Source organism: Sesamum indicum, linkage group LG4, assembly GCF_026168435.1.
Source record: "Sesamum indicum cultivar Baizhima isolate 11 linkage group LG4, ASM2616843v1, whole genome shotgun sequence".
NCBI classification, from domain to species: Eukaryota; Viridiplantae; Streptophyta; class Magnoliopsida; order Lamiales; family Pedaliaceae; genus Sesamum; species Sesamum indicum.
This window is the reverse complement of record NC_142660.1, coordinates 8,637,637-8,651,320: the sequence shown is the minus strand read 5'-3', so window position 1 is coordinate 8,651,320 and position 13,684 is coordinate 8,637,637. Positions and strand designations below refer to the sequence as shown.

The following is a 13,684-nucleotide window of genomic DNA, read 5'->3' as shown; positions in this document are numbered from 1 at the left end:
TCTTTCGCTTTCGTCATTTTTACAATAATAAAATTTTTCAAACTATTAAAAATTTTGTGTCAAAACTATACATTTTGGTAAAAAATCTTCTCCCGATATAATATATAATATATAATAGATAGTATCGAGATTATAGATAGACTAATATATAAAGTTTTTACATTTGTATGTCTGTATACGATTGCCTCCGCCCAAAGTTACTTATACGATTTAATGGTCACTTATACTTAACCAAAAAAAAAATTAGATATTGCCATATTTTTTTTATTTATGAATTACATATTAAATTTTAGTTAAAAAGACTTTTATTTATACATTTATTTCATTACTACTGTGTAACAATTCTATTGAGATAATATGAATCACATGCAATTTGTACTTTGTATTAATAAACAAATAAATACCTAAAAGAAGAAAAGAAAAGGAAAAAAGAAAGTTGATATGGGTCAGCTCGAAAAAAGCGTCATCAAAATTAAGGAGCTAATTTGTCTTCTTCACAATTTATTTATTTATTTATTTTTTGCAATTTTTATAATTTTTAATTGATTTTATTCTATAATTTGATACAATTTATTTGTTTCTACAAATTTTAACAATAACTCATATATTTAGAAGAAAATACAATATAACAACTTTTAGTATGGGTGTTCACAGTTCGGTGAAATCGACTAAACAGAACCAAATTGAGAATTCAGTTCGAATCGAAAATCGAACCGAAAAATTCGATTTGATTTTCGATTATTTTTTTAAATTGATTTTCGGTTCAATTTTTTCCGTCACCTTTGAGTGAGTGAACCGAACTGAATCGAAAATCAATTTATATATATTTTATTCTATTAATTATGTTATATTAAAATATATTATTTATTATTATTTCTTTTCTTTTCATTTTAAATTTTTAATTGTATTTGTAAATATTTTTTTCAGTATATATTTTATTTTTCCAATTTTAGTATTTAGGTACATGTATTTTTGAATAAAATTTAAAAAAAATACTAACATTATTTATAATATATATTTAAAAAATATTAAAAAAGCTGAAAAAACCCGAACCAGTTAACGATCTTGAACACCGCTGACTTTTATTACTTCTTTGGGAGGGAAAAAGTTATTCGACAGAACTGAGCAGTCTCTTGCCCTCCCCCTGCCCAACTTCATCCCCCCTTTTTCTGTCGCTCAATCACACGAATCGAAGTACAAAGCTCTCTCCACCAATCCACTCCTCCCACTTCTCGCCTGAAAATGAGGCCCCAGCGTCTGAGTTTCAGTGCAGATGGAGAAGACGAAGAAGATAAGAAACAAACTCTTAACAATGACCGATTCTGACTCAGATTCAAACTTGGGCTTCTTCGGGGGCACCGCTGCTGTGCATCGATAAGCAACAAACCCGTACCTCGAAAAGACGAGTCGGAATGCACAGCAGCGTTGCCCCCGAAGAAGCCCAAGTTGAATCTGCCGCGTGAAGAAGAAGTACCAAAAGACGAGTCGGAATGCTCTTCCTCATCTGCGTCCAATTTCATTATCGCGCCTGCCGCAAAACCCAGCGAGAAGAACACCCCTTTCTCTAAAATATTCTCCGAAGAGGATGAAATTTCTCTGCTTAAAGGCCTCGCCATTTTCTGGGCTGACGGGAGGAACAACAAGTGGACCGAGTTTTACAACTTCATCAAGGACAGTCTTCCGCATCAGTTTACGAGAACTCAGGTGTCTGAGAAGATTCGTAGGCTCAAGGGGAAGTTTGAAAACAATTTTAAAAGAGCTCGCGCCAATGGGGGCTGGCTTGATTTCTCGGATGCCCATGAGTCCGCTGTGTTTGAGGTGTCGAAGACACTGTGGGGAGAAGATGAAAACGAAGCTGGGGATAAACATGCTGAAAAAGAAAAGGAGACACGAGACAGAAGCAGATCCCAAAAGAAGAGAAAAAGGGCTGGGAAAGATCCCAAAAGAAGAGAAAAAGGGCTGGGAAAGAGCATGATGCAGAAAAAGAGATAGTGAAGAACCAAAAACAAGTGGGGAAGATTGGCAAAGAGGAGTTTGCTTCTGCGTACCCACTCTTGTCATCGTCTTTGGATGAAAATGGATATTCCAACATCATCAAGGAGAAATTTCTATTGATTGGCAGAGAGAAGGCACAAGAGCTGGAAGAGAAGTGGAGGGCTGTGAAAGCTGCAGAGCTTAGACTGGAGCTTAAAAGAATTGATTTGATTAGGAGGGACTTACACAATCTACTCTGAAGCAAATGAAGGATTTAAGAGATTTTTGGCTTTTGAACAGGTATAACATAAGGTTGTTGTCCATGGAAGTGTTATTTTGTAGGTGTTTCTAAATGTTGATTTCAGTTATATATGCTGTTTTATTGAGTTGATGTGGTTTTTGGAAAATCAGATTTCTGTTTCATACTGTACGTTTCCATTTTCTGTTACATTTAGATCTTATGATCCTTTTTATGTCTCGACAGAGGTCTTGCCTTCGAAACTTAAACGTTTCTGAAATATTAGGTGTACTTGCCTGTTTTCAAAGTTGTGTTTTCTGGTCATAGCTAATGAAAGAGAATCAAGTCACAAGTTAGGAAGCAAATAAAATATTTGCCTCATCATGCATGGAATTAGGATATAACTGCTTGAGGCAAGCAGCAGCTGCAGTTTGAATGCACAAATACTAGGAAATAATGTCATAATGTACTCTTAGCGAGTTCCCTCGGGACAGGGCTAATGCTTCGGTCATACTAGATTATTACCCGAGCCTTATGAAACTACCTTTGACGTATTAGTTCAGATAAGATTCCAGTCTAATATTTCATAAATATTAAACAGTTTCAAAAAATTTTGGTTTATTGCAGCATAAGCCACACACGTATGGCCGCTTCTCATTTTCCCCATGGCTAAAAGCCTTAATATATAAGATCTATCTAGAGCTAGTTGAAACAAACTGATAACGAGCAGAACTCAGGAGAAGTCTATTATGGTGTATACATTCATATTCCTTGCATTAATAATGTTTTTATAAAATGCATTATTCCCATTCTAATCATGAATATGGTATTGGAAGTCGGTAGTCTTCAATGATTAATCTTGCGGTAATTGCATGGCGCAAAAATCCTTGCTATCCCTTCTTGCTGCTGCTGGCCCAAAGAGAAAATGAAGATAAATATTATAAGTGAATAATGAAAAATAAAGAGAAGAGCAGGGTGAAAAAAAGGTAAGAAATGAAATAGTTACATCCCAGAACCATGTTTTTAGAGAATCAAATGCATTAGCCAACTAACTGTTCTAATGAAAAGTGGAAAATAATGACAGAACAGGAAAGAGAGAGTACAAATCAGAAAGAATATTTCCTTCGAAGAAGCCTATGTGGCTGGGGAAAAAAGGCGGTATTAGATGAACAAAAGAACACAAGGCGAGTTTTTTATGTTTTCTGATACGTAGACAAATAGAAATTTTGAGACATCTTTTGCTCTCATTACGTTATTTAATAGCAGATTTGACATCATTAAGTCGCCCCCTATATTTGGATCTTTCTATTTGATTTATTACTGTTGTCTCTTATTAACTCATGTTTTGATTCCTTTTGCATGTTCTTAATTAGCCAGTCCAGAACTGAACTTGGGCATGACTACTTTACAAGCATGCAGGATTCAGCTTGGATAAATGAAAATTTGGTGGTGCCCAAAGCTCAATTAAATCTTTTAATTAATGACCTATGTTATCCAGACAATGCACTCTTCATCTTGTGACCCAATGGAGATTTCTTATAACAGCTCTGAGTACAGTACTAGCATATATTACTATTTTGTATTGAAAAAGGAATACTTAATTAATGTATGTGATTGAGAAAGTGAAGAGACAAGCTGATGAGTTGAGAATTAAGATATGACTTACTTTAACCATAGCTGAAGATTTCCTTTGTAGTCTTAGTATTTCCTAGCTTTCAGATGACAACATTTTACATCAGTTTGTTGTTTCAATTAATGAACTGTAGATAGATCTTTAATGCTGGACTTGCACATGATGTTGTCCCAATAACATGTCCTGCATAGCCAATCTATGCAAGCAGCAAGCTTTTGCATCTTTCTTATCCAAAATTTGAAATGCAAAGGCTTCAACATTATCTGATATTTCCTCATTGTAAAACAATTTATTGGTATTTGCCTAAACCATACCCAACTGGTGTTTCGATTTTTACAGTTGTCCAGCACTTTAACGTGGTTGCTGGCTTTTGTAATGTGTTTTGATTAGCTTTCACTTGTATAGCTAATTTTCTCTCAGAATCTGATACTTCGTCCTAGAAAACTCAATGTATTAAGTTTCTCCTTTCAGTTACCGTTCTTGCATGTTGTCCTCATTTTGATACAGCTCCCAATAAATGATATTTGCTTCTTGTGGTTATGGTTATGTTTGTACAGCTCTTCCCATCCTTCCTGGAACTTGTTTGGATCCCTGCTATTACATGGATTGCATTATGAGCAAGCTTTTTTCTCTTGGATCTGTTAAAATGCCAATCACAGTTTAAAACTTTTCTACTTTGTTATTCTTACAATTTTAGAGTGTAATATGCAGCCTATACATACCATCTTCTTCAATCACTAAAGACTAAAGAATAATCATTTCATTGTTTCATAACCATGGAGCAGTTTTTATCTTGCTGAAAATGTGGTTTTCTACAATTTGCCTTGCAACGGTTCTTCAAGTCATAAATATTATCATTTGTTTGTTGCCCAACTGCAGTTGATGTGGATGAGGACTTTTCAAGAGATTGCATCATCTTTCAGGCATCCAAGGATTCAGAATTGCCTTGACTTTTGTGTATGGTGTAAAGTTTCTTTCTGGAAATAGTAATTTTGTAACTAGAGAGAAGATGAAGCAGAAGTTATGAACGGAGTTGGCAGAAGCAGAAGCAAGAAGGTGAGGTATACTTGAGATGATGTAATCAAACTTGTCATATCTCACAAACAAATATATCTTTTGAGAACTTAATTCCTGCAGAGAGTGAATGATATTTATACAACTGATTTTTGTTTCATATTGGGCGACTGGAGAACATACCATAAACTCACCTGCTTCATGCATCATTAATATTATAAACTAAGGTGTTGTTTTAGAAAGGATTTCTTATGTAGATATATGTCATATTCTGTCATTTGTACAATTATAAGTACATTAACGGGATGTCAATGTCTTGTGAAAGGATATTTTCCTTTCTGGAGTGTCAATGTAAATCAAAATTTAAATACTAAAGAATGTTGTAATTTTATAAATGATTTATATAATTAGACCTAATTTCTTGTACCCTTGAATTTGAAATTCCACTTTGCCTAACATCCGCCCTAGTTCGTCTTTCCCCTAGTGTCCCCAATTCTGTTTTTTGTTGTTCGACACAAAGAGGCGAAGCTAGAGCATTTGCAGGTTTGAATGAACGGCACGACGTCAACAACAATCTTCTGAGTAAGTTTCCGCAACACCTTCTCGTTCTCTACAACCATTTATTAACATGGTTTACCGGTTCTAATTTTTTTCAAAATCCCTTTTTCGAGTTCTAGGGTTATTCGATCGTAGTCCTTCCGCGGCGCACCAAGCCGATTATGTGGCATTCCAACAATTTTTGAACCAGTATAAGTCAGCTTATCACTGTTTCTCACTCGTAATTGCTACAATTGGTTGACATGTACATTCTAATTTGTGCCCCAAATTATTTTACCGTACTCTGTTTTATGCGCGATGTTCTACCTTACATTCTGCTTTGACATCGTAATACATCGTTATGCACCGTCAGCATATACAATAACTTGGCACCCATGTTATTTGTAATTGTATTTGTTTCACAAGCTTTCTTGCTTTTCGATTGTGTTGCTCTACACCGTAAATTAGGTGTAATGGGTATTTTACACTGTCCAATGGCAGATTGTACACTATCTAATGGCAGATTCCTACTCTGAATACATTTTTGTTTTCCCCTGATTCCCTTTACATTCATATGGTTGACAGTAATATATAGTAGAAATAACTGAGGGCCAATAATATTGGACATTTGATGCTCGTAATGTTGCATCCTTGCACTTAATCTATAGGGAATACTACGTGGAGAACAATCAATTCACACACAATTTCAGTAGTACCAATTCTGGGGGTAGATCGACTAGTAGGCAGCATTCCTCTGGGTCATCCGATGTTGTAGTGCGGTTTTGCAGTTGTGGTAAGGATGTCGTTCTACGAACTTCATGGACTAGTCTTAATCTAGGTTGAAGATTTCTAGGTTGCCCTGGTAGTGAGGTTCATTTTACAAAAATTTAATGATCTCCAAAGAATATTAGGTTGATAATTGTCATTGGTTAGCCTCAGCGTCAACGAATGATTTTTACATTCATTGCGCTTGTATAATTGAGGATAGATACATACATCACATATCATTGTTTTGACTGTGGCACATTCGAACGGGTTGACCCCCCCCCCCCCCCCATGTACCGTAGGTCCAAAGAGATTATTCTTGGATTGCTTAATAGAATCTCTGAATATGAAATTCGCATGAAACGTTTCAATGAACGTCTCGAAGCTGAGGAGACGCATTGGCGAACTTTACAAAAGTATTGTATCGTCTTACTAGTTGTTTGGCTATTGACCGTTTGGATTGCTCTCAAAGGTTAACTTTGTTGATGTCGTCGCTGTTAGTATATTTTGTTTATTGCTCAGATATTTGCTCCCTGTTGTAGTTTATGCACTTTTTTTTCACGTGCGGTACAATTGATAGTTTAGTCGTGTAGAATTTTAATTGTGTATGAATCCAATTGCCTCATTTATGCTTAAATATATATCCACTTCTTTCACCTATTTGTGACCAATGTTATATTGTGTTGTGAGTACATTGAACGTTTCAGACAAGTTTAATATTCTTGTCATTTAATTATCAACCCTTAGGGCAACAACCAATGCATTACATCTTCTTTGCACTCGGTACATTACTACATTAACCAATACTATTCTTAACAGTTTCTATGAAGTTATTTTTTGGATCGAATATAAGTTTGTCACATATAATTCTATGCTACAGTTTACAGTGCACCTTTCATTTTTTTCATTGGTGTTCCGTTGTAATGTCTGTATGGATGATTTTCCCGAATGTTTGGTGTTTGCCTCATACACCAACTCATATATAAGAATATAATTAATGCTGTAGTATATTCATTCCGTCTGTGTTTACCCTCATCCCCCAAAAAAACTGCTATGACTCATTTATTATTTCAACTACACAATCTGCAACTACTTCATTAATATTGACAAAACACTCAACATTAATTCTAAAGCTGTCAGCGGTAATAAATGGTCTGAAGGTGGACAAAATGGCGGCAGCATCCCACTCTGTCCATTTTCAGCCTACGCATTTACCACTTACAAATGTCCAATCCCAACCAACTGCCACAAATAAGGATTAATTCATCCCACCTATAATGCATCCCCTTTGCGTTAGATCCATCTGAAACCGTCAGCGGTAATAAATGGTCTGAAGGTGGACAAAATGGCGGCAGCATCCCACTCTATCCATTTTCAGCCTACGCATTTACCACTTACAAATGTCCAATCCCAACCAACTGCCACAAATAGGGATTAATTCATCCCACCTATAATGCATCCCCTTTGCGTTAGATCCATCTGAAACCGCACAGATAGTAAGCTAATAACAATATAAAGAAAAAGAGCCATTTTGGTTCAAGGTAGTAAACACATAGCAGTTTTTATTTCATACCTTCACGTAATCATCCCAGACATTATTGTCTTCCACCGTTATCATATTTCGGCTCTCATCCCAACCTAATCCCGACTTCGTCAGCATAGTGGTCAGCGTCGAGTAGTGCTTCTTCCAGACATGCAATTTAAAAGTAAAATGTGGTTCGGCTTTCCAACCAGTTACAACCAAATTCTTAAGCCCTGCTATAAGACATTCCTCTTCCATAATCGTCCACGTTCAGCAACTATAAGCCCTATCTTTGTTCCCTCCCCGCCGACGCGGCCTGCTGCTATCGTCATCAGGTCTGAGCTCCATCTTTCAATGGACGATCGATCGGCTTACCTGGGTGAAACCAGCACAAAAAACTATGTTTTTGTTTGGATTAATGTTTTGGATGTTTTTGTTTTGGTGTTTTGGAGATACAGAGAGAAAAATAGAGATAAGTAAGTATGCATTTTGAGATAGATGGTATGTTTGGATTTGTGTTTTGATATAATATAAAATAATGTAAAATAAGTGGTGTAGGTTTGATGTTGGGATTTGGGAGACAGGACTTACTGTTCATTGTCAAATCATGTCTTTTAATATATATGTTTAGTAATATATATGTGTATGTATATATAGTATTTTGTTTGTTAGTGAAATATAATATATATATTTATGTTAAGAGAAGAATAAAAAATAATAAAAAAAAGTAATAAAAAAAATTAAATTACAATTGCACACCTAGTGGAGGTGTGCAAAACACAAAAACAAACAAGGTTTTGTGTTTTGGCCCATCTCTAAAATGGGCCAAAACACAAAACCAAACATTGTGTATGTGTTGGTTAAATATGTAAATGCAAGTGTATAATTGACCAGGACACAACCTGTACAAACGATGTAAATATTGTGCATAGAATGATGTCAAACAAAAAATAAAATGCAATTGTAGAAAGGGGATCATAGTAATGTCGTCTGCAACAATAGGACTTGAACATAGCAACAATTGAAATGATTGATTGTAAAACATGCGGCCTTTAGGAATCACACAAAGTGTTCACACAACTTTCGGTACGCATAAGAGGCTGACATAACAATGATTACAATTAACCCCCCGAAATAATACATCTCACACGCATCATTAGACTTATGACTATAAGCAACGAGGTCAGGATATAGGTTGATGAGTCGCATGTGACATCAAAGGCAACTCATCTACTCATTGTACATGGATGTGGCCATTGTATCCATCCAAGTGGACCATGAGGGGTTGTTGTCAATATTCCACACACAGCCAACCTCATCATCGGTCCTAATATCTCCATGACTCGGTAACTTATTTTCTAGTGGATCATCAGGCATTTCAGTCCTTAAAAAATTATGCAACAGGCAACAAGTCAAGATTATCCGATTTTGCATCTTGATGGGATAGAATGATTGACTCGGTAAAATATCCCACCGAATTTTAAGTAGACCAAACGTTCGCTCAATCACGTTACGCGCAGAAGAGTGCTTGAGGTTGAAGAACTCTTAATGGTTTTGCGGTCCACCTGTACCAATGTCCCATTCTCTTAAATAGTAGCGAACACCTCTGTACGGAGTCAAGAAGCCTTTGGCATTCGCATAGCCGTTGTCACATAAATAGTAATTAACTACGCAAGGTATAAGCGAACGTTATGTAATAAATTTATTATTTGCAATAACCAACTCACATATTAAGCAGTATACACAGTTTAGCAAGCATGTTTGGAGCAGAGTCATACCTGTAGGAACTCTTAGACTTTCTGGTCTGTGGACAGCATCACGTAAAACACGACTATCCGCTGCACTCCCCTCCCAGCCGCTAAGGACGTATATGAATTGCATATTAGGATTGCACACCCCAAGTACGTTCACAGCTACTTGACCTTTGCTTGTTCAGTACCGTTCTTTTTCATTTTCGGGTACTCGTACATCAATGAATGTGACATCTAAAGCCTTGAGACATCTCTATAGTATGGATTACAATAAAAAATTACAGTTAAATACAATCAGAACATGTAAGTACCAATAAGCATATTACAATGTATTCGTAATCCAGAAACAAAAAATATAACCTTAAACCATCTCCAGTAGGGGTCCACGCATACCTCTATAATCGGAGTCGGCCAAGCTAGCAGGACATTATACAATTTAATTATTGACTTTAGCACACGGTGAAAATATTTGCTAATCGTGCGGCCAGAACATAGAAAATCATGCTTCACCACACAAATCTTTTTATGATGGGCTACCACATTGAGAAAAAACGCAACTTGCTCCAGTACGGTAAGATGTTTGGTTTGCGAAATGCCTGTAGAATATTCAAGTAGATAGCACAGATGTTCGAAGGCATTACGTTACGTAGGTTACGTAGGCAAAACTCATCGGAAACAAAAACCAGCTTATGTAGGTGGCGAACCTGGTCCAGTATCCTAGTATTGATTAAGTATCTCCGACACCGAGACCGATCATTAGTAGGATTTTTGGAGGTGAGGTGTTTTATAAGATAAGTAAATATAGTTAGAGCGACTGCAATCTCGTCCATGACTTGTTGTAAAACAATTAAAGCCAATGTAACTTTTTGAATTGACCTCATCCTAAATAGCAAAAAAATATTTCTCCACACTAAAAAAAATTATCACGATTGCAATACAAAGATAATCCATAGTTCCCACAAATTTTCTATGTGACACAATTTGCAAGCAACAAAACATTGTTCTATTGTCAACAAAAAGTACAATGATGGGAAAAATAATTAGCAAAATTTCATGTAACATTTTCACACAATGTACTGTGTGAATGGGGTATACAGTAGAACCATATGCTTCGGTCAATATTACACAACCGCTGTTTAAAAAACAATAGTGGGTTGACCCAACTAGCCAAGATTTCACAACATTATACTGTATATAGCACAAGATCACTGAAATGGCACCAAACGAGCCAAGAAAGGAATAGAGGGTTTTAGCATAACTCACTTGCATATTTCGAGGGATTCCTGAGCTAACCACAAACATCACAACTGAATGCGAAGCAGACCAGCGGCAACAATGTTAATGGCATCTCCGGCAAGGATTCTTGGCAAAAAAAATTAAAAAAATTACCTTAAAAATAAATTTGTACAACAAATAATAGAGGGTAAAATACAAAGTTATACAGGAATAATGTCACCTAAACCTAAGTCAACGGCCACGATGAACTCACCTAGGACCACAAGGAGGCTTGTTCTGTCGAAGCCCTTCCATTTCTGCCTCTATTTGCACCAGTGGAGACGACACTGTTTTAAGTGAAGTGGTGATAGCAAATTTAATTTGGTCAGTGTAAAAGGAGAAATCCGTCATTTCGCATTGCTATTTGAGGGTATTAAGGGCGAAGCACCTGAGCGTAAATGATGGGATAGCTGGTCGGGATTGCTACCATAGCACCAGATTCATATACCAAGTTCCATTTTGCATTATACTGAGCTTGCCCTTTATTTACCGGGCCTCACATTTCTCAGGTAAACAACTTAATGTGTGGGATTGAGCCGGATACCCTGCTTAATCTCATGTAGTAAATACGGCCTAAAAGAAAAAGACCTAACACCCAAGCTATGCAACAAAATCGAGACATCCATGTAGATTGGAACAATAGGAGCATTTGTTGGATTTATTAATTCAATAATGTTGCACTTTTAATTCATATTGGGCTTATATGTAAAATAATTATGTATTATAAATTATCGAAGTTTAGGACCAATAAAGTGATCAATAAGATTTCAGTAATTTAAGTTTTTACTGCATCTGATAGGATGTGGGCCTTTAATGTGTAAAGACTAATAGTAATTTTAGTTTCAGTGAAGGGCTGAAATTAAAATACCTATGATGATATATATATAGAAAAAAATGCAAGCAACCCCATTGTGATATTGCAAAACGAGCAAATTATAAGCTATGAAAAAAAATAGCAATTTACCTCCCCATATTTTTTAAATATAATAATTTACCTCCCTATATTTTTTAAAACGAAGCAATTTACCTCCTTAGACAGGGAGATAAATTGAATTATTTTAAAAAGCACAGGCACTACAAAAAATATCAATTTATTGGAACGAATTTTTTATCAATTTGTAATGGCTTTTGTAATGGGACTGCCTACCACGGCTATACGAGGCATTACAAAGTATTTGTAACGGTTTGGCAAAAAGTCTTTACAATTCGTAACAGTTTTTGTGAAAGCTATTTATATCCGTTACAAACCTAGAGACATGCAAAAAAAAAAAAACCCAATTTGGAACCGTATTTGTTACGGCTAGATTGGATTCGATATGATTACTATTGTAAAAGTCTTTGTAACAAATTTAGCTATGATTTTGCCAGATATTTGGAACGATTTTTATAAAATTGACATTAATTAATTATATAAACATTGTTTTTAGGTCCAAATTTTTTCTAATATTACATTAATGATCAATTTTAGCCTAAAATTCGTGATTATCCTAGAAATTGCATTTAGGTCAATTTTTTGCCTAATATGACATTAATGACCAATTTTAGCCTAAATTTCGTAATTCTCCTAGAAATTGCATTTAGGTCCAAATTTTTTATTAAGTTATGTTAAGGTCCAGTTTTTTTCAGTCTAATACATAATTCTACTTAAATTTTCATGTAGGTCAAAATATTACCTTAAATACATTAAGGTTCAAATTTTACCTAAAACTACATTAAGGTCGAATATTTTCCTAAAAAATTACAGTAAGGTCCAAATATATCCTAACTTTACATTACGTTATATTTTTTACCTACAAACTGAATTCAAGTCCAAATCTTTTCTAAAATTACAAAAAAAAAAAATTCATGAATTTTTGGAAAATTTTTTTTTTTAAAAAAAAATTAGCGAAAATAAAAAAATTATAAAAAATTAAAAAAAAATTACATAAAATCTAAATAAAAAAAACTTACCTGGTGGTGGCTGGTGGTGGGGGTAGGGGGAAGGGGAGGTAGGGACGGTGCTGGGGGTGGGGGTGGAGGTGGGTGGAAGGGAGAAAGAGAGAATGAGAGAGAGAGAGAAAGAGAGAGAGAGAGAGAGAGAGAGAGAGAGAGAGAGAGAGAGAGAGAGGGGGGGTGGGGCAGGGGGTGGCTGGCGGTGACGGTGGTCGGGGCTGCGTGAGTGGAGAGAGAGAGAGAGAGAGAGAGAGAGAGAGAGAAGAAGAAGAAGAAGAAGAAGAAGAAGAAGAAGAAGAAGAGAAATCAACCAAATGTTGTATATATAAAATTTTTGGAACGACTTTGCCAAAGAGAGTTACAATATTTAAAAAGTCGTTACAAAATATGCAGTCTAAGGTAATTGTTACAGAAGCCGTTACACAATAATGAAACGAACTAATTAATTTAATTGAAAATGTTTAAAAATAAGATGTCGTTTTCGATGATTTAATACTGTGGAAATGTATTGTTGTAGTGGAACAATATAATTGAAATACATTAAAAAAACAAAAAATTTATTTGACATGATACATGTATGCAGAATGCAATAAATTTGTATATTCATAAACGTTAGTATTACATTGATGACTATCATCTTACAGTGCTGAACTGCATGGGTAAATCAAGCCATAAAAATTATGATCAAACTGTCAGATATGATCACACTTAAAAAAGAATTAATTCGACGAATTTGTAGCCTTATTGGGTATACGCGATTCTGATATATCATTATCGAGCATAATAGTAATCATTCAAGATGGTGTATTTCTAAATCAGGCCATCTGATTTAAAACTATACCGTCTGAAATGATTTAATGGACACATAATTGTATATATTTAAATTTGGTATCAATTGCGTGTATGGATGTGAAGATATCGTAATTTCCAACCTGAATTTATGAGATGAATTATTTTTTGTAACAAGTATAATTTACAATTTGAACAGTCTTTATAACGGCCAATTGAAATTAAAAATTTTCACTTGTTTTTTATTTAGATTT

The 13,684-nt window shown here is 35.2% G+C and overlaps 1 long non-coding RNA gene across 1 annotated transcript; it reads left to right on the top strand.

Annotated features, from left to right (window-relative positions):
• Window positions 1–1,108: 1,108 nt before the first annotated feature.
• Window positions 1,109–5,786, top strand: LOC105159822 (uncharacterized). Its single transcript, XR_016065117.1, has 3 exons — window positions 1,109–2,274; window positions 4,725–5,441; window positions 5,537–5,786. It is a non-coding gene; the product is annotated as an uncharacterized LOC105159822 (long non-coding RNA).
• The last annotated feature ends 7,898 nt before the right edge of the window (window positions 5,787–13,684 follow it).